General features: G+C 46.1%; 1 pseudogene; it reads left to right on the plus strand.

Annotated features, from left to right (window-relative positions):
• The first annotated feature begins 17,407 nt into the window (after window positions 1-17,407).
• LOC125518914 lies at window positions 17,408-22,319 on the plus strand (annotated as a pseudogene).
• Window positions 22,320-25,708: the final 3,389 nt, after the last annotated feature.

Raw genomic sequence — 25,708 nt, forward strand, 5'->3', positions numbered from 1 at the left:
ATCACGGGGCATGAACCCACGTCCACAAGGTTAAGAGCTTTGCACTCTACCAACTGAGTAGTGGATCTTTCAATATAATTGATTAGGGCTTGTGTACCTTGAATTTCCAACAGGAGCAATTGGTAGCCTCCAAGGTGAAAGTGCGTTATATCGACTAGAGGGGGGGTGAATAGGCGATTTTTATGAAAGTCTTCAAAACGTGGAAGTTATGAAGACAAACAGTAGAGATATGCCTATTACTATGCAGCGGAAGTTAGACTACACTAGGCAAGCCATGGTCAAGTATCAACAGAGTGAAAGCATAGTGACAAATAGCTGTAGTGTAATTAGGATCAGGTAGGAAGATACTATGAAGCCAAACAGATCATACACTCGCGTTGTGAAGACAAAACATAGAATAGGCACGCAATGACTTCACAATGAGTGATCAGTAAGTAAAAGGAAGTGAAGATGAAACCAGTGACTCGTTGAAGACAATGATGTGTTGGACCAGTTCCAGTTGTTGTGACAACTGTACGTCTGGTTGGAGCGGCTAGGTATTTAAACCTTAGGACACACAGTCCCGGACACCCAATCCTGAACACACAGCTCAGGACACCAAGTCCTCACCGTATTCTCCTTGAGCTAAGGTCACATAGTCCTCGCCCAATCACTCTGGTAAGTCTTCAAGGTAGACTCCCAAACCTTCACAGACTTTGTTCACTGGCAATCCACAATGTCTCTTGGATGCTCTGAACGCGACGCCTAACCGTCTGGGGGATTCACAGTCCTCAAGTGTAATAAGTCTTCAGATCACACAGACAAGAAGACTTAAGTGATGCCCAATGTTCTCTGGCTCTGGGTGGTTAGGGTTTTTTCCTCGCTAGGGATTTTCTCTCAAAGGCTTCGAGGTGGGTTGCTCTCAAACGACAAAAGCCGTACTCTCAATCTGAGCAGCCAACTTTATGGTTGTAGGGGGTGGGCTATTTATAGCCACTTGGCAACCCGACCTGATTTGTCCGAAATGACCCTGGGTCACTAAGGAACTGACACGTGTCTCAACGGTCAGATTTCAAACTCATGGCAACTTTACTTGGGCTACAAGCAAAGCTGACTTGTCCGGCTCTGGACAAGATTCGCTCTCATTGTCTTCACTCGAAGACATAGGTTTTTGGTTAGGCATCACTTCAGTCATTCTGACTGGTTCTCTTGGACCCCACTTAACAGTACGGTGGTTCCTATGACTCAACACAAAAGAAAAGAACTACCGAAAGATCTAAGTCTTCGAGCTCCATAGGCTTCATAACGTGTCTTCTTTTGTCATAGTCTTCAATGTGAATATCTTCATATACCACCTTTGACTTCAATGTCTTCATACATTTTTAGGGGTCCTCTCTGGTAGTAAAACCGAATCAATGAGGGACTTCTACCTGTGTTATCCTGCAATTCTTACAAACACATTAGTCCCTCAACTAGGTTTGTCGTCAATACTCCAAAACCAACTAGGGGTGGCACTAGATGCACTTACAATCTCCCCCTTTTTGGTGATTGATGACAAACTAGTTGAAGTTTTCAACGGGGAATATAGTCTGTGAAATTGTAAAGGATAGGGAATTGTCTTCATAAGTTGCAAGGGCTCCCCCTGAAGATGTGCATATAAGTAATTTTCCTTTGGAATGCAAATGCACATGGCAGGTTGTACTTGTGGAGATCCACTTCAACTTATGATGACAATCCACTATGCATGTGAAGGTATATGAAGATAATGACATGCATAATGGAAAATGGACGTCTGCAGAATGAGCTAAGTGCGGAATTTATCGTCGCACATGCAGAATTTATCTTCGCAAAACAAGGTGGCAAACAAGTAGCAGACGACCATCGAGTTTTGGTGTTACAACTCAAAGAACCAAATGAAGCAAAACCGAGAGTTGTAAGCACGAAGCAAAATATAGCAAAACATAAAGCACCCGCCCATATGGACCCGCTTGAAGACTATCAACCCATATGCTTCTCCCCCTTTTGTCAGTAAGGACCAAAAAGGTTTGAAGACATAGAGTGTCTACTCGTTCCCAGGAGCAGCAGGGTCGTTGGAGGTGTTTGGTGGTGCAGAAGAGGGTGGTGGTGAAGTTGCATCGTCTTCATCCTCGGTGACTCGTGCAGTTACTGTTGCAGCAGATGAAGAGAACTCTGAGTCTTCAAGTGATGGTGTGCTTCGCATCACAGCCCTTCTAGGAGGTGTGGTGTCAAACTTGAATCGCTCAGTGAAGCCATCCTCTTCAAGTTCAGCTTCAGTACACATCATTGATAGCCCTTTCCATGTACGACGACAGGTTTCATGGGTAACGAAAGCGTTCTTGGTGGCAAGATTTCGAAGACGATTAACATCCACCAAGAGGCTTTTCATCTGACGCTTTAGCCAGTCATGATGCCTATCTTGTTTTTGATGAAGGGCCACAAGAAGCTCTCGGTCATTGAGAACACGAGCGCGCTTCTTGGGTCTTGAAGCAGTTGCACTGTCAGTGGCTTCAGTTGAAGCAGGGTGTGGTGCACGTGTAGTGCCAGCCAAAGGATACACCCTGGAGATGGCTTCAACACCTTCAACATTTTGAGTGAAGCTCTGGTGTTCTGCATTCTGAAGACTCAAAGGTTGCTTGGCAGGTTCAGGATAGATGGCTTCAGCAGAGGTATCCACATCAGGCAAGAAGATCTGATGGTTGCGGGCTGAGGGCTGATACGAGATGGCAGAGTGAAGTTTGATCAGCCTCATTACCCAAGGAGCATAGAACTTTAAACCAAACAGATCTGAGCCTGATGCAGCTAGTTGGCGTATGAAGAAGTCCTGTGCGTTGAAGCATTTGCCATGAAGGATACAAAACAGCAGAGTCTTCATTGCACCCTCGATCTTGGCATTTGGAGAGTGCCCTTTGATAGGCCAGAGAGTCCGCCGGATAATGTGATAGATGGTTCTGGGCAGGTACTCAAAGTCTTCAACGAAGAACTCTGTTGGATAAGGAGCATCGTGGGGCAATGGCTTCATCATGGAGAGCATCTGACTCATATTCGGTTCAGGCCTCTGGAATATGCTCTCAAGAGCTTCAGTGTGTAGTGGACAGCCTTCCTCGAAGAGTTTGCCAGGAGTGGGCAGGCCGGTGAGCTCAATGATATCAAATGCATTGGCTTCGTGATGGACATTGCCGGTCATCCACTCCAGGGCCCAAGTCTTCGGATCTCTGTTGTATCCTTTGATGTGGAGGGTGGCATAGAATTGCAGCAGAAGCTCTTCGTTCCAGTGCTCTTCATCAGTTACAAACTGCAGCAGACCCACTTGCTTGAAGCAATCCAATGCTTCCTCTAAACAGGGCAGACCAGCAATGGCTTCAACATCAAGGCGCTTGTGCGGGAAGATGCGACCTTGGTTGTATAGGATGCATGAATAGTAGCTGCGCTGAGGATAGCTCCAGAACCTATCTGATGAAATCCTTTCCCTTGAATAGGGGTTCTTGGAGCTGTTGAAGAACGTATTATCTGCCTTGAAGCTATTGATGTTAAAGGAGCCAGGTGCTGATGCAGGACCTGGGAACCTCGGCAGCCTTGGGACTGGCTTCTGGACATGAGGCCTGTGCTCAACATGGTAATCAAATTGAGGACCTGCAGCAGACTCAGGAACAAAAGTGTCTGGATCAGTAGCTTCGCTGTCTTCGGAAGCTTTTGGTGGGGAGGGCTCCACATTGGCTTCAGTGTTGGTTGTGGCAGCCTCAATATTTTCAGCCTCCGCTTGACTAGCTGGAGGGTCGGTCACAAGCACGTTCTCCTGAAGAACTGCTTCTTGGTGGAGCATAGGAGTGGGCTCTTGTGGTGCTTCTTCTGCGGCTGATGCATCCGGAATGTCTTCAGCATAGACTTGAGGCCTTGGACCTTTGCGAAGCCTGCGGAATGCAGACGACGCCTGTGGGGTTGGAGTGGGCTGGGCCTCATTGTCTTCTTCCTCTTGAGGGCAATCCGCCCATGACGCATCTTGTGCAATTGGCGTCAGAGGACGACCAATGCTGATGAGTTCGCTGTGTTCATACTGAGGAAGGGCTTCATCATCTTGTACATTGTCCTGATGACCAATGTCTTCAGCAGCCATGGGGTCGGCTGCTGGTATGTCTTCAGCTTCAGGAGCCTCTGTGGAAGCAGGCTCATGAACTGTCAGTTGTCGTTCTGCGTCAAGATAGACGACAGAAAGGGGTTCAACCATCAAGGGCTCTGTGGGAGCAGCCCGAGCTTTCTTGATCTTTCGCTTCTTCTGAGTGGGGGCAGAAGGAGAGGCTTCAGAGTGTTTCCGCTTCCTGGCTTCAGCCTCTGTAGTTCGCGTCTTCTTGAGCTCTGAAGCGGTTGACCGGCTCTTTGGCTTCGAGCCAGTCGTTGCAGTTGGGAAGACTATTGGAACTGCTTCTTGCCTTGGTGCCTCTGGTTCAGCCATAGCAGGCTTCTTCTTCTTCTTCGCGGCCATCTTGGGGTCGATGCTAGGACGCCCAAGTGCCTTGCGCTTCTCGGCCTCATTGTAGGCTTGCACACATCTTTCAGCTAGAGACTTCATCCGCTCACGTGAACCCTGAGCTTCTGCACACTTCTTCAGAAAGTTTTCCTTAAGCTCATGCAACATGATCTTGAAGCTCTTCAATTCTTGCACGCTGAGCTTGGCCATATTCTTCTTGAACTGAGCCTTTTCATGATCAATTTTCTGCTTCAGTTCAACAATGCGCTGGGCAATTGCAAGTTCTGAAGCAATTGCGCCTTGGAAGGCGACGCTGAGGCCAACGGGCAGCTGTAGATCTTCGAAGCTGATGTTTGGTGTGGCAAACCATTCGTCGATGAAGTTGTGGATGATGGCGACATCAAAGAGAGGCAAATTGTTGAAGATTTCAGCTTCTTCTTTGCTCTTGATGAGCTGCTCGAGAGCGTCATCTCCAAGATCTTCATCACTCGACAGATCAATGGCTTCGCTACGCAGAATGGCAGCAGCTGTGAGCTCTTTGCCGGTGTGTGGCTGAGGCATCTTGGCCTTCTGGGGCTTGGAGACGCGGGATACGTCTTTAGACTGCACACTGTCTTCAGGAGGTGCAGTTGCCAATGGCTTCGCCCTTGAGATTTTTGTTGAAGGGGCCGGCTTTGAAGCTTTTGGCTTCTTCGACTGCTTTGGCTTCAGTACAGCAGGAGCTTCATCAGACTCAGAGTCAGCTGGAGGGTCATTCACGGCAGTCCCTTGGACTAAGATGCGGGTGATGAGGCCCTCAAGGTTGGCATACGGACCGATGATATCGGGTTCTGCGTCGCGTGTGCCATCTGCCCTTGGTGCTGAGGGACCAGGGTTGAAGTCTAACCCAAATTTCTTCTTGTTCTGCTTCGCTGATTGTTGGGCAAACTGGAAGTTGCGCTTGAACAGATTGTCGTCACGACACCAGAGTAGTGACGACGGATGTGCATCATCAGGCTGTGGCCCACGGACCATGCATGGATAGAAGCTTTGGGCAATAGCTTCATCTTTGGACCTGGGTACAAGGTTCTTGTATAAGATGTCTCCCCACGGTCTTTTGATGGCACTTTTCTCAGCATACTCTTGGGTTGTGAAGCGGTATTTGAACCATTGTTCTGCCCAATAGCGTCGAATCCATTGGATTCGGGTCTTGCGCTGCCCATAATTCTCTTCAGGATCTATTTTATACATTTCTGCCAGTTCATCAGGCAGATCTTTGGATGTTCCTCCACGTCTCTGTCTGCCCCCCTTCCTTGCTGCTGCTTCTGAAGCCATAAACTTTAACTTGAAAGGCTTCAAAACTTTCAAAGGCTTCAAAGGCTTTCTTTTGCTGGACCAACAGGAACTGGCTTCAGGAGAATTTATGTGATGTTGTAGGAATTCTGCAAATGAATGCAGACTATGAGAACCAAAGGATTCTCCCACGGACATGTACCTGTGACAGCATTAAGGTGCGAGGGAAGGGGAAGAGGTCATATGCATTCTCAGAAGATTTTGAAGATAAATCAGTTTAGAAGACATTGACCTCATCGTGCGAAGACATTCACTCATAGATAAGAAGTTGATTCCAGATTTGTACGAACCCACAGATCAGTACAAGTGAGGAATCTAACTACTTCATGAAGCACAAGTGAACATACTAGGCATGTTATGAGATGCAGATTGAGAGATCTAACTTGTGTGAAGAGAAACTTCTTATGGTAGAAAGTGACAGAACCATGAGATCAAAAGGGGCTGTAAAAAGAAGTTTTATTTACCACACTTGGAACTGCTAGACGGAGTGGGAGATAATGCCGAGCAGTTCAATCCTCCGTGCCCTAACTTGGCGACGGAAGACACCTACGGCGACGGCGGAGAGGAAGATGTCCGCGATCGGCGTGAAGACGGCGTCGGAGAGGTTGCGGCAGCGAAGCGCTTCGTCACCGGCGTCGTCGAGAGCTAGCGGTGGCGCTAGGGTTCATGCGAGGATGGAAGAAGGAGATAATGACCGCGGTAAGTGTGAATTTATAGGCACAGGGGCGGCACTGTGCTATTACACAGGTGCCCCTGGCGATTCGCATCTGAGGAACGCGTGGCCAGTTTGCGGAAGTTTGGGGTTTGTTCCACGTCCCACGCACGCCTGGATTGTCGGGCGGTCGTTCCTGCTTCTCCGGATTTTATGTGGAGGAATGAGCATTGAAAACGGACTTTATGGTTGTCTCTATATCTTCTGCTGACAAGGACGCAGTGAAGACATTCGACAGTTTCAATAGAATGCATATGACTTAGAGAGATAGAGTTTGAGATAGAAAGCATAGAGAAGTTTGGGGTCCGATCACATTCACTTAGTTCAAAAGATTCAACACGAAGACATAGCTATAAGTGAATGCTGTAGAGGACAGAACACTAGCATATATATATATATAGTCAACATAGTGAAGATAATCATGAAAATATGTTGAGTTCGAAGCCAAATCAAATGTGAAGACATTGCAAGGTAACGCCATGAGTGAAACACTTCAAAATGGAACGTTTGGTGGTGGCGTTACCCACCGTATAGGAAGTATTAGACCCAGACATGGCACACAATTATCGTGGCGCTCCAAAGTCAAATTCCACATTAATGTATTCACACTTAGAATGTATGTCTTCATTGATTGAAGATATACTTTACTTTGTGTGTTGCACATCTAAGTCATCATATGCATAAGTGCTAGGATGTGTGCCTGATCACAGGACATTTGAGGATTCCAGGATATTTAGCTCACACCGTAACTTGCAAAACCTCTTCTCATCCAAGGGCTTGGTGAAGATATCTGCCAATTGCTCTTCAGTGTTGACGTGTATGATATCAATGTCTTCCTTCACAACATGATCTCTGAGAAAGTGATGACGAATTTCAATGTGCTTTGTCTTCGAGTGCTGAACTGGGTTGTTTGCAATCTTGATGGCGCTTTCGTTGTCGCAGTAAAGTGGCACTTGCTTCAGATGAATGCCATAGTCCTGGAGTGTTTGCTTCATCCACAGAAGCTGAGCGCAGCAAGATCCAGCAGCAATGTATTCAGATTCAGCAGTGGAGAGAGATACACAGTTCTGCTTCTTTGAAGACCAACATACAAGTGATCGTCCCAGAAAGTGACATGTGCCTGATGTAGACTTGCGATCAACTTTGTCACCAGCATAATCAGCATCCGAAAATCCAACCAAATCAAACTCTGAGCCCTTTGGATACCATAATCCTAGAGTTGGGGTGTGAGCCAAATATCGAAGAATTTGCTTCACAGCTAAGTGATGCGACTCCTTTGGTGCCGCTTGAAATCTAGCACACATGCAAACACTAAGCATAATATCTGGCCTAGATGCACATAAATAAAGCAAAGAACCAATCATAGAGCGGTATACCTTTTGGTCGAACTCTTTACCATTGTCGTCGGGACCCAGATGATGTTTGGCTGGCATTGGTGTTGTGAAGCCTTTGCAGTCTTGCATACCGAACTTCTTCAGGCAATCTTTGAGATACTTCTCTTGAGATATGAAGATGCCATTGCGTTGTTGTCGTATTTGAAGACCAAGGAAGAACTTCAGCTCCCCCATCATGGACATCTGATATTGCTCTTGCATCATATATCCAAACTCTTCACTGTACTTCTGATTGGTGCAGCCGAAGATAATGTCATCCACATATATTTGGCACACAAACAGTTCACCATCATATGTCTTCGTGAAAAGAGTGGGATCTAGGGAACCAGGTATGAAGCCTTTGCTCTTCAGGAAGTATTTGAGTGTGTCATACCAGGCCCTAGGGGCTTGTTTGAGGCCATACAGTGCCTTGTTGAGCTTGTATACCATGTCAGGATGTTTTGGATTTTCAAAGCCAGGCGGTTGTGCAACATACACTTCTTCTTCAATCTTGCCATTGAGAAAGGCACTCTTCACATCCATTTGATATAGAAGAATGTTATGATGATTTGCATAGGCCAGCAGTATGCGTATGGCTTCAAGCCTAGCCACAGGAGCAAATGTTTCATCGAAGTCAATGCCTTCCACTTGAGTATATCCTTGAGCAACGAGACGAGCTTTGTTTCTGACAACTTGACCATGCTCATCTTGCTTGTTGCGGTATATCCATTTGGTGCCTATTATGTTGTGCTTCCGTGGATCAGGACGCTTGACCAGTTCCCATACATTATTCAGCTCAAACTGTTGAAGCTCTTCTTGCATAGCTTGAATCCATTCAGGTTCCATGAAGGCTTCTTCAACTTTCTTGGGTTCTGATATTGAGACGAATGCGAAGTGCCCACAGAAATTTGCTAGCTGAGTTGCCTTTGAATGAGTGAGTGGACCAGGTGCATTGATGCTGTCAATTATTCTGTCAATCTGCACTTCATTGGCAACACGAGGATGTACAGGGTGAAGACTTTGCTCTTGCTGATCTGTGTTGTTGTTGGGAGGAATGTCTTCAGGCTGAGCATTGTCTTCATGTTGATCAGGTGCTGAGATGATAAGTTCTTCTTCAGGATGAGCTTCAGAGGGTATAATCTCTCTAGTTCCCATTAGCTTGATTGATTCACTAACTGGAATCTCTTCTAGCACATTTGGCAGTTGCTCTCTTTGTGAACCATTTGTCTCATCGAACCGCACATCCACTGTTTCAACCACTTTGTAATGAAAGAGATTGAAGACTCTGTAGGAGTGCGAATCCTTTCCATATCCAAGCATAAGACCTTCATGTGCTTTTGGTGCAAATTTTGAGGTGTGATGTGGGTCCTTGATCCAGCACCTTGCGCCAAATACTCTGAAGTAACTGACATTTGGCTTTTTGCCAGTAAGGAGCTCATAAGATGTCTTGTTCAGAAGCTTGTGAAGATAAACACGATTGATTGTATGGCATGCAGTGTCAACGGCTTCAGTCCAGAATTTTCTTGGAGTCTTGTATTCATCTAGCATCGTTCTGGCCATCTCAATGAGTGTTCTGTTCTTGCGTTCGACGACGCCATTCTGCTGTGGCGTGTACGGAGCTGAGAATTCATGTGTGATGCCCAAGGTATCAAGATATGTATCAAGGCCAGTGTTCTTGAATTCAGTGCCATTGTCACTTCTGATGTGCTTTATCTTGGTGCCAAAATTGTTCATAGCACGATTGGCGAAGCGTCTGAAGACATCCTGCACTTCAGTCTTGTAAAGTATTATGTGCACCCAAGTATATCTAGAGTAATCATCAACAATGACGAAGACATAGAGGCAAGCAGTAGTAGTAAAAGTTGAGCAGTGAGTGGGACCGAAAAGATCCATGTGAAGCAGTTCGAAGGGTCGAGTAGTGGTCATGATTGTCTTCGAGGGATGTTTTGCCCTCGTCATCTTCCCTGCTTCACAGGCACCGCATAAGTGATCTTTCTTGAACTTGACGCCCTCGATGCCTATGACATGCTTCTTCTTCGCAAGGGTGTGGAGGTTCCTCATGCCAGCATGCCCAAGCCTCCGATGCCAAAGCCAGCATTCTGAAGCTTTTGCAAGAAGTCATACTGCAAGTTGTGGCCCTGCTGAGAAATCTACCACGTACAGATCATCTTTTCGATACCCTTCAAACACTAGAGACTTGTCAGATTCCATTAGTACAAGGCAACGATATTTTCCAAACATTACGATCATGTTCAAATCGCAAAGCATTGAGACAGACATTAAGTTAAAACCAAGGGATTCAACAAGCATGACTTTATCCATGTGTTGATCCTTTGAGATTGCAACTCTACCTAGACCCAATACCTTACTTTTACCAGTGTCAGCAAATGTGATGTGGCTCTTGTCGGATGGACGTAAGGTTGAGTCCATAAGAAGACTTCTTTTGCCAGTCATGTGATTTGTACACCCACTGTCAATAATCCATTCTGAAGACTTTGAAGACGTTGGTGTCGTACCCTACAGTGCAGTTAGGGGGATAGGCTTCACGAAGAGAATTGTGAAGCAAAAACATTTGACGAACCAGTGGGTTATGAAAACTTAGATCCAGATTAGGACTAATAGGGAGAGTAGCATGCGATTCAGGAACGAAGTACATAATGATGCCATTTGGGCATTTTATCTTGCGCCCTACAAGATTTTTAAGGTCCCCAGCAATAGCGCCAGAAGATTTTGTTTTTCTGCTGGAGACCTTTCCCTGCAAAAGAGAGTTAAGCTTTCTTAACCACCCACATCTTCAAGGGTGGCTTAGAAGCAATAAGTCTAAGTGCAGCATCTGAGAATTTTGGCTTTGAAGCCTTAGCAAACAGTCTTGCAGGTGGACAATAATACTCATAAGAATAAGCAGAATAATTTTTGGTCATATGAACATGACGGTTCGATGAACCGCTCTCATATTCATATGCCTGAGTATGGTTTCCCTGCAAAACATTTGCGTTAGTGTGACTCAGGTGAGTCCTCTGTTTGTATGAAGCCTTTGGACCGTATGAAGCCTTTGGTCTGAGGTTTGTCTTCTTCAAGTGAGGTGTCATGAAGACATTCACAGGAAGATTTTCCAGACACGTTTTCGGAACCCAGATCTTCTTCATAGGCGGTCCATTCCTGCAGTTAGTACCAATGTACCTGGCAAACACTTCACCATTCTGATTCTTAAACAGTTTATAGTTTGCATCAAAGGATTCATCAATGATAATGGGGTTAGCACAAGTGAAGCCAGATAGATTGGATGGATCTGCTGAAAGTTCCTTTGCAGCAACCCATGTGGTTTTGGAGTACTGCTCAGGTTTCCAGTAAGAGCCATCTGCATTTATTTTCCTTACGAACCCAACACCCTCTTTCCTAGGGTTTCGGTTCAATCTGCTTCTTGAGGACATCACATAATGTCTGATGTCCTTTAAGACTTTTGTACATCCCTGTTTCAAGGAATGTCTTCAACCTAGCATTCTCATCAGCAATAGCAGTGGTATCCTCAGCAGAGGGGTTAGTTACCACATCAACAGTTGAAGATATTGCAACAGCAGTAGCAGTGGAACATTCAGCAACAGAAGTAGCATTATCACGCTCAATGCATTTAAGACATGGTGGTTCAAATCCTTCCTAAGCGGAACTGATCTGTTCGGCGCGAAGTGACTCGTTTTCCTTTTGAAGATCTTCATGAGCCGCTCTCAATTTCTCAAGTTCTTGCTTCCTTTGAAGATAATCATAGGAAAGCTTTTCATGAGTTGTTGAGAGAGTATCAAGACGATCTTCAAGTTCCTGATACTTAACGTGAAGATTTTTTATGTCTTCAATTAAGGATTCAGATCGAGTCATTTCAGCACCCAACAGATCATCGCTTCTTTCTAACAGTTTTTGAATATGTTCCATAGCTTTCTATTGTTCAGTTGCAATTTTAGCAAGTGTTTTGTAGCTGGGTTTTGAATCACAGTCAGAGTCATCGTCACTAGATGTTTGATAGCGAGTAGTGCGTGTGTTTACCTTGGCACCACGTGCCATGAAGCAGTAGGTAGGAGTGGAGTCGTTCTTGTCATTTGCATCGGTGTCGGTGATGAAGTCATTGTCTTCAGTGTTGAAGATGGACTTGGCGACGTATGCTGTAGCCAGACTCGCAATGCCAGAATCAGACTCCTCCTCAGACTCCGCCTCTGCCTCCTCAGAAGCGGACTCCTCCTCTGAATCCATTTCCTTGCCAACAAACGCATGTGCCTTGCCAGATGAGCTCTTCTTGTGTGATGAAGACTTTGAGGAAGACTTGGAAGAAGACTTTGAGTATTTCTTCTTCTTGTTGTCGTCAGAATCATATTCCTTGCTCTTCTTCTTCCTTTTGTTCTCATTGTCCCACTGTGGACACTCAGAGATGAAGTGCCCAGTCTTCTTGCACTTGTGACATGTTTTCTTCTTGTAGTCATGAGCAGAAGCTTCATCATTCCTTGAGCTTGATCGTGAAGATTTTCTGAAGCCTTTCTTCTTGGTGAATTTTTGGAACTTCTTCACTAGCATTGCAAGTTCCCTTCCAATGTCTTCAGGATCATCAGAACTGCTGTCAGATTCTTCTTCAGATGAGGAAACAGTTTTTGCCTTCAAGGCATGAGTTCGCCCATAGTTTGGACCGTAGATATCTCTTTTCTCAGAAAGCTGAAACTCATGTGTGTTGAGCCTCTCAAGTATGTCAGACGGATCGAGTGTCTTGAAATCAGGACGTTCTTGAATCATCAGGGCTAGGATGTCAAACGAACTATCAAGTGATCTCAACAGCGTCTTGATGATTTCATGTTTGGTGATCTCAGTGGCGCCGAGGGCTTGAAGCTCATTTGTGATGTTAGTGAGCCGGTCAAATGTGTGTTGGACATTCTCATTGTCATTTCGCTTGAAGCGGTTGAAGAGGTTGCGAAGAACACTGATTCTCTGATCTCTCTGGGTTGAGATGCCTTCATTGACCTTTGAGAGCCAGTCCCAGACCAGCTTGGATGTCTTCAAGGCACTCACACGGCCATACTGTCCTTTTGTCAGATGACCACAGATGATATTTTTGGCAGTAGAGTCCAGTTGAGTGAACTTCTTGACATCAGCAGCAGTGACACCTTCTCCAGCCTTGGGAACGCCGTTCTCGACGACATACCATAGGTCGACGTCAATGGCTTCAAGATGCATGCGCATCTTATTCTTCCAGTAGGGATATTCAGTTCCATCGAAGACGGGGCACGCAGCGGAGACTTTGATTATCCCTGCAGTCGACATAGCTAAAACTCCAGGTGGTTAAACCGAATCACACAGAACAAGGGAGCACCTTGCTCTGATACCAATTGAAAGTGCGTTATATCGACTAGAGGGGGGTGAATAGGCGATTTTTATGAAAGTCTTCAAAACGTGGAAGTTATGAAGACAAACAGTAGAGATATGCCTATTACTATGCAGCGGAAGTTAGACTACACTAGGCAAGCCATGGTCAAGTATCAACAGAGTGAAAGCACAGTGACAAATAACTGTAGTGTAATTAGGATCAGGTAGGAAGATACTATGAAGCCAAACAGATCATACACTCGCGTTGTGAAGACAAAAGATAGAACAGGCACGCAATGACTTCACAATGAGTGATCAGTAAGTAAAAGGAAGTGAAGATGAAACCAGTGACTCGTTGAAGACAATGATGTGTTGGACCAGTTCCAGTTGCTGTGACAACTGTACGTCTGGTTGGAGCGGCTAGGTATTTAAACCTTGGGACACACAGTCCCGGACACCCAGTCCTGAACACACAGCTCAGGACACCAAGTCCTCACCGTATTCTCCTTGAGCTAAGGTCACATAGTCCTCGCCCAATCACTCTGGTAAGTCTTCAAGGTAGACTCCCAAACCTTCACAGACTTCGTTCACTGGCAATCCACAATGTCTCTTGGATGCTCTGAACGCGACGCCTAACCGTCTGGGGGATTCACAGTCCTCAAGTGTAATAAGTCTTCAGATCACACAGACAAGAAGACTTAAGTGATGCCCAATGTTCTCTGGCTCTGGGTGGTTAGGGTTTTTTCCTCGCTAGGGATTTTCTCTCAAAGGCTTCGAGGTGGGTTGCTCTCAAACGACAAAAGCCGTACTCTCAATCTGAGCAGCCAACTATTTATGGTTGTAGGGGGTGGGCTATTTATAGCCACTTGGCAACCCGACCTGATTTGTCCGAAATGACCCTGGGTCACTAAGGAACTGACACGTGTCTCAACGGTCAGATTTCAAACTCTCATGGCAACTTTACTTGGGCTACAAGCAAAGCTGACTTGTCCGGCTCTGGACAAGATTCGCTCTCATTGTCTTCACTCGAAGACATAGGTTTTTGGTTTAGGCATCACTTCAGTCATTCTGACTGGTTCTCCTGGACCCCACTTAACAGTACGGTGGTTCCTATGACTCAACACAAAAGAAAAAGAACTGCGAAAGATCTAAGTCTTCGAGCTCCATAGGCTTCATAACGTGTCTTCTTTTGTCATAGTCTTCAATGTGAATATCTTCATATACCACCTTTGACTTCAATGTCTTCATACATTTTTAGGGGTCCTCTCTGGTAGTAAAACTGAATCAATGAGGGACTTCTACCTGTGTTATCCTGCAATTCTTACAAACACATTAGTCCCTCAACTAGGTTTGTCGTCAATACTCCAAAACCAACTAGGGGTGGCACTAGATGCACTTACACAAGGGCCGACTCATTACAATGTGATGAGTCGGGTCTTCAATAAGGCCAGTAAAAATGACTTTGGATTAGCCCCCAAGTGTCATGGTGCATGCTTGCAGCGACATGAGACTTGTATATTTGATGTAATCTCAACTTAAATAATGTAGCCCCCAATTGCCGGGTCGTAAGCCTGCAGCGACTCGGGACTATTCCTTCCATTGATAAAATAATATCCATTGCGCTGAAGTGACTTTGAAAACCTCAATCGTAATATTGGTTATTGATAACCACAATAAAAATCCAGCCATGTTGGCTATTTAAAGATTTGAATAATATAACCCGGTTTGAAAACCTCAATCATTCAATATCATGATGAAAATCCAGCCAGGTTTGGCTATTTAAAGATTCAAATACCTTATCTGTTAACAAGTAAATCCGGAGTTTAAATACCCGGCGACTCTTGACCGATGGCGATTTAATACGCCTCCATTGTAAACCGGAATTTTTATAACCCGACGGCTTATAGCCTTTGAGAAAATCAAGAATTGATAACCCTTTTGAGACACCAATTTCAATCTTTGATGATGGGCTGGAACTTAATCATTTATGTAAGTCATAGCTCTGTAAATCCTGCACAGAGTTTAAACAACATATGCCCTGGCGACTTAACGTCAAAAGCCAGGGCGGGTAACCACCCAAATGTAATCTTTATCCTGCACACAAGTAAATTACAAGACCCCTTGGCGGTTTTACCGCAGGGCGGGTCATAATATCCCACATATAACCATTGTGATATTGAATTTGTACTGCCGGTTTACATGACCTGTGCAATAAGGGTGATAACCCAATCCTTAGAAGCCAATACTTCCAAATATATGATGATTGTCACATGTTGGCGACTTATCGTCCAAAGTCAAGCCGGGTTTAAACAAAACCACACTTATATGCTTCAAATATGAGCAAAAAGTCTCAAAACCCAAAAGGTTGTTTGCAAAAACTTAAACCAAATAAAATCGAGGTTTCTAATTCAAATACGATCAGTAAACCATTCCAAAGGGGTTAAGCTAGGATTCGAATATGATCATGTAGCCCCCGGTGGCTTTGGCGTTGCGCCGATCAAGAGGGTACCGACAGCTATATTCTCTTTGGTTCGAATACGACCTGTGTTTGAACAGGAAGCCCCCAAATGACCTTGAGAGGTTTTTAACAACCCTGATTTAAATACGATCCAAGTCGGACCCAAAAGGGGTTAAGCTATGATTCAGATACGATCAAGAAGCCCCCTAGTGAGTTTGGCTTTGCGCCGATCAAAAGGGTTACGACGGCTATGTTCTCTTTGGTTCGAATACGACCTATGTTTGAACAGGAAGCCCCCAAGTGACCATATAAGTTTTGGCATTGCGCAGATCAAGAGGGTATTGACAGTATGCTCGATGAGCATGAAGCCCCCAAGTGACCATAATAAGATAAGCCGTAAGGCGGGATACCCATGTTTGAACTGTGCATCATGGCAGCAAGCTCTTTTTGGCACCCTTTAATCTTTTTGAGAACTTGAACTTGCGATAGATTAATTATTTTTAAACCGAAACTTTAAACCGGATTTAAAAGCTTCAAAACTTTGTGAGAGATAAATTTACCTTGAGCCGAATTTTGATCTAGATTTGAGAGCTTCAAAGCTTTGTAAGAGAAAAATTTACCTTGAGCCGGATTTTGAACCGGATTTGAGAGCTTCAAAGCTTTGTAAGAGACAAATTTACCTTGAGCCAGATGTTTGAACCGTATTTGAGAGCTTTCAAAGCTTTGCAGGAGAGAGATGTCTCTTGAACCGGATTTTAAGCCGGAATCTTTATTTTGAACCGACAATTTTCTGACGGTCTTTAAATTTTCATCAATATGGCGGTGTCTTCCAGAACCGGGTTATCATTTCCTCCAATGACCCGGAGTTCCCGATTCACGTCATTGTAGCCTCCAAGTCTTAAGACTACTCGAGGAGTTGGCTTGAGACCCTCCATTTTTGACCGTGATATAAACCGGTATGAGTCATTCAACATCTCAGTGATATAACCTATCCTGCACTGGAGAATTTGCAATCCAGAGTAATTGCTCTTTTAAAGAAAGCAATAAAAATGTACTGGATGGATCTCACCTGATGTATTTATGATCCTCAGCGGCGTCCGTTAGTCAACCCGGCACGTTGAATAGGCCGGACCGCAGGGCGGACAGTAAAACGACCGCATCATCAGAGGCGGCACAGACAGATGAGTCGGGCGCAGTGTTATAAGCCGGTGCAGGAGTCTGTTGAGTAAGGACGACCACCTGTGTCGATTGATGTTGGCATGCCTTCATCTCCGTGGTATAATGCCGCTTTGTAATAAATAATTCTCCTGCATATAAAACATGGCAGGGCAAAGTAGTTTTGCTCGGATGAATTAATATGCACTTTTAAAAAATAAATAGGATAAATAGCACCTGGTATTTTTTGTCATATGAATACGGACACTCATGCTGAATAATACTTGATGTAGTCAGACGAAAAACAGATAACTCGCACCGTTGTCCGTCAACTTCAGCTGATTATTTAAAATTCTGGATATGCTTGTCGACCATGGTCTTCCTGTGACCACCGTCGGATAGAAGTGATTTAATTCTTGGGACTTTGAACGAAGGACACTCTGCGGAACCTGGTTAGTGGCTGATTTGATCATCTTTATTTTTAATGAAGCAGTTGATAGTCTCGCTTGCAGGTTTTTTTCGTCCCATTATTTTCGTTCGGTTTTTTTTCGTTGATTTTTTTCGTCCGGTGCTATCTGTTGGTTTTTCCCCTCCGCATCGCTCGATCCAACTCCTCCCTCTCCCTCGGTCTGGCCTCTCCTATCGCTCGATGCCGCTCGGTCCTCTCTAGGGTTCGCCGCCCGCCGCCGTACCCCGCCGCCCTGCTCCGCTGTTGCCCCTCCCTCCGCCTGCCTCGCCCCCCTCCCCTACACTCACCCCTGTCCGATCTGGATCTGGACCCGTTCCTCTCATCGCGTCCCTTGTGCCAGCCATGGAAGAGGGGAGGAAGAAGGGGAGGGAGAGCAAGGAGGAGCAGGAGGAAGAAGAAGAAGCTTCTCTGTAGAATCAGCCGATCGGGCGGGGCTCTTGATCTTGGCTAGCGAGAATGCGGTAGATCTCGTCGATGCTGCAGGGCCTGGTCCGTTCCCATGTCTCTGGGAAAGGAGAGGAAGGTGGAGGAGGAGCAACGCTCTGGGGCGAGGGCTCTGAGACGTTCGCCGCCGCGTGCTCCCGCCGCGGCGAGAAGGGCACCAACCAGGACACCTCCATCGTCTGGGAGGTGAGTTTGCCGCTACCCTGCTTCTTCCCTGCTTGCTCTCTGTTGCATGCGAATGATTTTTTACGCTGTTTATCACAACATATTACCGGTGGCGTGTAGTAGTCAAGATCAGCAACACCACGTACTCCGCACGGAGCTTCTTGCCACACAATTTAATTCCCGCGTTCCAAACACAAATTTCTGCTACTCGAGAGGCAGAAGAGGTTTTAATTGTGGCCAAGACGAGCCGGCGACATGGTCTCTGTTCCACAGAAAATGGCGAGGGTACGTTAGCGTTGGGACTTGGGACTGGTCGCTGGCTTCTTCTTCTCATTTCTGGCCACATAAGAAATGAAACAGTTTTCAAGTGCTTGCCTTGCGTGTGCACGAAATAGAATAGAGATTGGATCCCGTCTCCCTCCGTTGTTCACCTAACCATTTCTCTGATATTTTTGTGAGTGAGATGGTTTAGTTCGGTTTTGTTAGGCCATTCATTCACCAGATTACGTGTTGCCTCTTGGGACGATCCTGGATCATGTTGCTCACAAGTTTCTTGGATACGGCGCTTGCCCTTTGCCTCTAGGGGTTTCAGTCCGTAGGAGTAGTATCTGCCAAAAAAAGGGATGGCACGTTTCTTGATTTGCCGGAGCAAAAAGGTGTTGGGTTTCTTGGTATCTGAATCCAAAGTTGCTTTGGACAGTTAAATGCCTAAAACATACTGATTGTGATGGGAGAAAACTTGAATTACGTACGTAAAAATGTTATTTCCAACATCTTCATAGTAGGATCAGATTTGCTGATTGTTTTTCAGACTGCAAAAATCATTGTATTTCATAAATACTCCATGTGACTACCCATTTTTTTTGTTTGATAAAAAACAGACAGTTGGTTATTGGGTTATTCGTGTTTGTTCTGAATTTCTCATGTCGCTCTCTTCTCTTTCCAGGGATACGGGTGCCAGGACGACACCATCTTCAGCGGCGTCTTCAACGGGCACGGCCAGTGGGGCCACTACGTCGCCAAGGCCGTCCGGGAGTCGCTGCCGCAGTCGCTTCTGTGCCACTGGCAAGAGGCCGTCGCGCTGGCGTCGCTCATCGACGGCGAGAAGAGGCTCAGCGACTGCCAGTTCGACCTCCTCAGGCAGTCCTACCTGGCCGCCGCCGCCGCCGCCGCCATGGACGAGGAGCTCCGCCGGAGCCGGTGCCTCGACGCCGTCAACAGCGGCTGCATGGCTCTGTCCATCGTGAAGCAGGGCGACCTGATGGTGGTCGCGAACGTCGGCAACTCGCGGGCCGTCCTTGCGACCACGTTGGACGACGGGGACATCACGGCCGTCCAGCTCACCGTCGACTTCAAGCCCGACTTACCCTGTAAGTCGTCGTAACAAGACTAGAAGACGGACAGTCCATTCCTGACATGGCCATTGCTCACCCACGTTTGAATCTGAATCACAGAGGAGAAGGCGCACATCATGCAGTGTGAGGGCCGCGTGCACTGCCTCGACGACGAGCCCAGCGTGCACCGGGTGTGGGTGCCCCACCGGGAGGCGCCGGGGCTGGCCATGTCGCGCGTGTTCGGCGACTACTGTGTCAAGGACTACGACGTCATCTCGGCACCGGAGGTGACGCAGAGGAGGATCACCGCCCGGGACCAGTTTGTCATCCTGGCCACTGACGGGGTAAGCGACAGATTCTCGCACAGTCACAAAGTATTTTTATGATGTGCCCAAATGATTATGGACCGTACATTGATAATGATCTAATGGTTAGGATGATGCATCATTTGATAGTTCAAGAAAAGGTCATGTCTTTACAGAAATGTTCAATCCCCCCTCAGTTTGAACTTGTAAGGTGTACTAATTTTTTAAAAATTCAAACTTACCTATTTTTGACCAAGTTTATAGAATAATACATAAATATCTACTATTGAAAATCAGTATCATTAGATTCATGATAAAGTATATTTTCATATTTGATTTATTTAGGGGCTGTTCGGAAAGCCTCCACGCCCTCGCCACGGAGCTGAGCGGACGGAGCGACCTTCTGGCCACTCCGTAGATTATAGAGTGGGAGTGGGTCCGAACAGGCCTTTAGTATTGTAGGTGTTAGATGTATTTTACTACAGATTTGATCAAACATAGGAAACTTTGACTTTTGGAAATTTAATTCGCCTTATATTTTGACAGACATGGAGTAGTAATTGCTGGGACCAGATCCATGCACCATCATCTGAAACCCATGTATTCATGAGGTGTGGTACATCTGTCATGTGATTTACGAATGTGCAACGCGTGGAATTAAATTGTTTGACCATGCCTTCCTTGTTTAGGTCAAACTAAGTAGTTGTGGCAGCTTTGGATGAGACAACCCAATTCCTGGTAAATTGGACATCATCAATGAGTTTGTCGAGTTTGACTGAACTCTCACACTTTGAACATGCTCTATTTAAAGCAAGGCCATCCCTGTCATAACAGATACAGTAAAATGCCAACACATATATGATTGATGTTATGACAGTATACTTGACTTTGGGGATGACGAGATCGACGGAAGCAACAGGAGCCCACAACTCATGAATTCAGCGGCGTCTGCATGCCCTACATGTAGTTGTGCACCTCCTCCTCCTGTTTTCTTGCATGTGATCAATGGTTTCAGATCTCTTTTTATCACGGATTAGAATATATATTCTGTAACAATGCTTTCCTACATTTGTATTTTTTATTGTTATCATCTAGAAGATTATATTCTGTATGAATGCTTTTAACAATGCTTCGTCAGGCCGTTCCCGCTGATGCTATTGTTCATGCCGTCCCCCCAGTGCCTAGCATCACCGGCAACAAGTTCAGCACTGTCTGACAAGGTGCCCTGCAGGGACAACCTGACACGGCCATTGCTCACCCACGTTCGAATCTGAATCGCAGAGGAGAAGGCGCGCATCATGCAGTGCGAGAAGACTAGAAGACGGTCAACCTCCGTCGACCTGTCATCGAACTTCAGTATGCTTGCTTTGTTCTCTGAAACTGAATTCAGACCTTGAGTACTACTTTTACTTGAAAGGAAATATGTGCGTGATTCCACCAACTTATGCCAAAATGCATAACATAGCTTGGTATACACGATTTGCAATCTGAACGTTTTTCTCTGTGTCGTCGTCCTGCTTTCTGGTTCTCTGTTATCTGTCATCTTATATCTCTGAATTGTTGTTGGCTGCATGCGCAGCTGCTTGAGGCAGGAGCAGTGACTAGCATTGACCAGTAGGAGCAAGAAGCAGCGACAGCTACCATTGCTGGCTTAGCTAGCTGCTAGGTTGCCTCTCTCTTTCCCTCATATATGTGGGTTTGCAACAGCCAAAAGTACCCTCGTGATTCTTTATTTTCACTAACAATCCATATTTGGATGCCTTCTTTCTACCCAGCTTCGGTTACTTGCGACGGGTTGTGGGCTGCAAGTTAGAAGAATCGGTACTGAAAACGTCTTCTGAATGTTAAAAAGCCAATGGGGTAGAAAGCTATGGAGATAATTGATTTGTTTCCATATCCATCTTTCTGTATTCAGACTGGGGGGAGAAGGTGCTTCATGCTGATGGTGTATATAAGCTTGGCATAGGTATGGACTTCAATGTCAGGTTTTGGCGAGTAGCCTGAGCTTCCTGTTTTCTCTACAGATTCAGAATGAAAAAAAATTCAATTTCAGAGTTTGTTGCAGAATTTAGAAGATCAGTGTACTGTTGCATTTTCACCTGTCGGCATGTTTAATAGACCATTTTCTGATGTTTTGGTGACTTGATGTATTGATTCTTGAGGTGTGTGACCAACTGATCATGCTGAACTTTCATCTGTTTCTAAATAGATGGTGTTTTTTGTACATAGTGAAGAAGCATTGCAAGACTCCATCAGAAAATGGACCCGCGGTAGACTGCATCCGCATCGGCGCACGGGAGATGCCGACATTGGACAGCGGCAGAGTGTGCAGAGTCTGCCTTCTGACGGACCTTCACCACCAACTGCCATGCTCTCTGCCATCCTTCCCGCTCCTCCCCATCTCTATGCCACAGCTCGCAGGCTAGCCCATCCTCTGCTGCCTTCCTTTCTGCCTCACCTCCCCTGAACTATCTGCACCGGCGTGACCTTCTTTTGTGAGACAGGAACTTGGGCGTGGTTCAGTCTTTTTCTGAAGGCTCAGTTCAGTCTGTGGTATGGTTCGGTTCAATGAAAGAACGAAGATGACTTGCGTGACCCGCTCCTGTGTGAGATAGCAAATTGGGCTTGCAGTCCGGGCTTGCAGAGTTGCAGTTCAGTTATGGTGTGGTTAAGTTGAGAGTAAAAGATTCTCTCAAATAAAAGTTGAGAGTAAAAGAAAGAAAAAGCAAAAGAGAGAGGATAAGAAATGTGTGCTAGAGAAAAAATCCTTCCATTTTTTTACTCTCCACTGCACCTGGGCTTTCATTAGCTGCGGAAATGGTTAGATATGGTGCGGAAATGGTGTTCAGTTCCAAGGATAGCACAATAACAGATGAGGATGTTGACAGAATTATAGCTAAAGGAGAAGAGACAAAAGCAGCGCTGGATGCAAAGATGAAAAAATTTCACAGAGGATGCCATTAAGTTTAAAATGGATGACAGTATGCACCTCTCTCTCTCTCTCTAAATGTAACATGGGTGATAATTTGGGCCTTGTGTGGAAATTTTGCTCAACGATAGAAATGCTAGACTCGCATGTGTAGGAATTTATGATAAAAAAACATAGATATTAAAAGTATACACACCTGACAGAAACAATAAAAGTGTATACATATACTAAATATGGTTCATAAAAAATAATATTTTTTATACTTAACTTTCATATACTAAGGGTATCACAATAAAATTGAGAGAAAAAAACAAATATACTTGATTGAAGAAGGTTTGTTTGCATTTTTTCTCATCAAATATACACGGTAAATATCTATTGTTTTTCTCATCTTAACATATGTTTTGTTTATATTAATCCCTAATATTTCTCATATAAAAAATAGTTAGTAGGACTTGAGAAGCGTCTGAAACTTGCATGGACATCGCTTAGTTTGTTACATGGACATGTCGTTAGTCTTTTTTTTGTTATCAATTTTCATTGCAAAATGGACTTCAATTATTCAATAATTGTGTTTGTGTTATATTGTTTGTACATGTGAAATTTAACATGTAACTCTTGTAAACTTTTTTAAGAGCCCGTGGCAACGCTCGGGCACTCTACTAGTAAGTAGTAGTTTTTTTTGGTCTTTGTTTGGTAACCCATCATTAGTGCGTCTACCACTGCAAACCTGTAGTTCAACTATGTAGGGCCACTTAGGCCCTCCACTATGTAGGCCAAAAGTGATGCCAAATACACTTTTGCTTCATTTGGCACTGGTGCCCTCCATTGTCCAGCCGGTGCCATAAAAAAGATTCTGGGAATCGGAGCAAGTAGCTGCTCCGGTGCCAAATCCACAAAGCAGTAAACAATTAGCTCCCTGGCCCACCGAAGGAAGTGAAGCAGACCAAAAGCACTCACGTAAAGCAAGTAGTTGATGGCTGGTTGAGTATTTTATTGGCCTCTTGGGTCCCGCTTTTTTCAAGGCTGCGATTGCACAGCCAGCTATATTTTAATGGACAGAGTGGTCTTCAAAGCAATCATGCGCACATGCACCTCTCTATGTGACTGTTCCACAGGAAAGAGACCATACTTGGGTAGTGCTGCCCCTCGTTCAAATATATAGTGCGCATAGCTCTATGCACAAACACCAATCAGTGACCTGGCGCTAAAAAATTTTAGATGATACCATCCTCGGTCGTAGCCCATGCGCCCTATGCACGTGTATACTATGTGCGTCAGTTCTTCAGCGGAAAGTGAAACCATCACGCCATAGCACGAGAGCACATCGCGTGAGCCGACAGCAGACCTCGGACGGCTACGGCTGACTGCGCGAGGCAGACCCGCCGACAGTTTGGACCGACCATTGGGACCGCGGCTCAGCACGGCGGAGGAGGTGCGACGGCTCAAGGCCGGTGCGATGACTCGGCAGAGCGGAAACCGCGAGGCAGGGCGGATTGTGGCGCGACTGCGGCCAGTAGAAGTAGACCTGCGAGGTGAGGTGAGGAGAGCCGCAGTGGCTGCTTGGCACGCCGGTAAGGGTGACTCCAGGCGCGGCGGCGGGTGGCCGGCAGCCCGCTCCGTAGGCGCAGTTTGTAGTCCTCGTCCGTCTGTGCTTCCGGGTTGTGGTGGTTCTGGTCAATCCCACATCCGTGATTTCCTCCGGGTCGTGGACATGGCCGCGGTAATGGCGGAGTCCCGACGGTGGCTCGGAGGTATGCCCACGGCCACAACGAAGGCGCGCGCCTTAACGGCGGCTTAACGGGGCCGGGTTGAGGCGGGCTGAACCGCAGTCACGCGGAGCGATGGCCTCAAAGCGGCGACTCAGGGCAGCAGTAGTTTCAGGAGGAGGCGGGGATGGCTCGACGGGCGGCTCATCGGAGAAACGACGCGAGGCCATAACAGTTTGGAAACGAGGTCCAACGAAAAGTGAAGGCCGCGGGCAAGGTCAGCCCGGTTGCAGAAGAGGTGGTGTGACGAAGCCGAGTCAAGGCCGTTCGAAAGACGGCGGCGGCTCCGACCAGCAAGAACTCGCGACGAGGGAAGGCCGACCCGGAGCAGTGACACAGGGGCGAACAGAGGGGCGTCTCACCGGCGGCGGTTCAAGGCTGCGGCCGCAAGCAGCAGAAGCAGTGGGGCGGCTTGATAGCGGAGAAGCCACATCGAGGGGACAACCCGGCGGAGCACGGGGGGGCAGCTGGCGGGTGGCTCAGGCGACAGGCGTGCGGGCACAGAGACACGCAGAGGCAGCTTCAAAGCCAGATGACGGCGGCGACTCACATGCGCGGCTTGACGGTGGCCCGCTCGGCGTGAGACCAAGGCGACCAAGGCCAGAGGCTTTCAACGGCAGGTGGAAATTGTGGCAGAGACCCAGTCCAGCGGATGCGGACGTGGATTATTACTAACTCGTTGCACGCGCAACGCGTATCTAACCCACATATCCATTGGGTAGTCAAATCAATCAGGCCCACCATGCTGTCAGCCCTGCATGGTATATCAACTTGCAACGGTGCGTACATGCAGCCGTATTCCACCTGATTGGACAGGCAATGGGGCCAGGCCTCTAGATTCGGCTGTGGTCTACAGCTCCACATGCATCCTCCCTAGTAGTACTGCCGGTCAAAGAGCTTGGGCTGTACTAGTACGTGCATGCAGGAGCTACCAGGATGAGTGAAGCGAATTAACTCAAGCTAGTTTTTTAAATGTGCAGATTTATTTTTTCACTTGTATTAAACGAATTACTGTGTATGTGTAAAACTCTGGTGCTAAAAAGTTCTGTGAAGTTGCCAAAAAACGTTCCAACATAGGGAAACAAAAGTGTTCTACAGAGTGGCTGAAGAATCTCTGAGACAACAGTTCAAAGAAAAAAAAAAGCCATAGGTGCATGTGCGGTGCACAGCCAGCACGTCACCAGCATGCAGTGGCTAGCTAATGCTCATCTCTTGAGCTCAACATTGCACCACAGATAGATATGTCTTCATATATTTTAATATATTATGTAAACTGTGAACTAATTTATTTAGTTGACTTTTTAATGGCAAGCTCTTCGAAACAAGTCTAATATCGATATATTTTGAAGCTAATATATTAAGTCATAGTTTTCTCGCGTTATACTGAAACAAATAAAAGCTTCACTATAAACATACATTGTAATAAAAACTTCACTAACCAATTGTAGTTTTCACATTATTGAT

Source organism: Triticum urartu, chromosome 7, assembly GCF_003073215.2.
Source record: "Triticum urartu cultivar G1812 chromosome 7, Tu2.1, whole genome shotgun sequence".
Taxonomy (NCBI): Eukaryota; Viridiplantae; Streptophyta; class Magnoliopsida; order Poales; family Poaceae; genus Triticum; species Triticum urartu.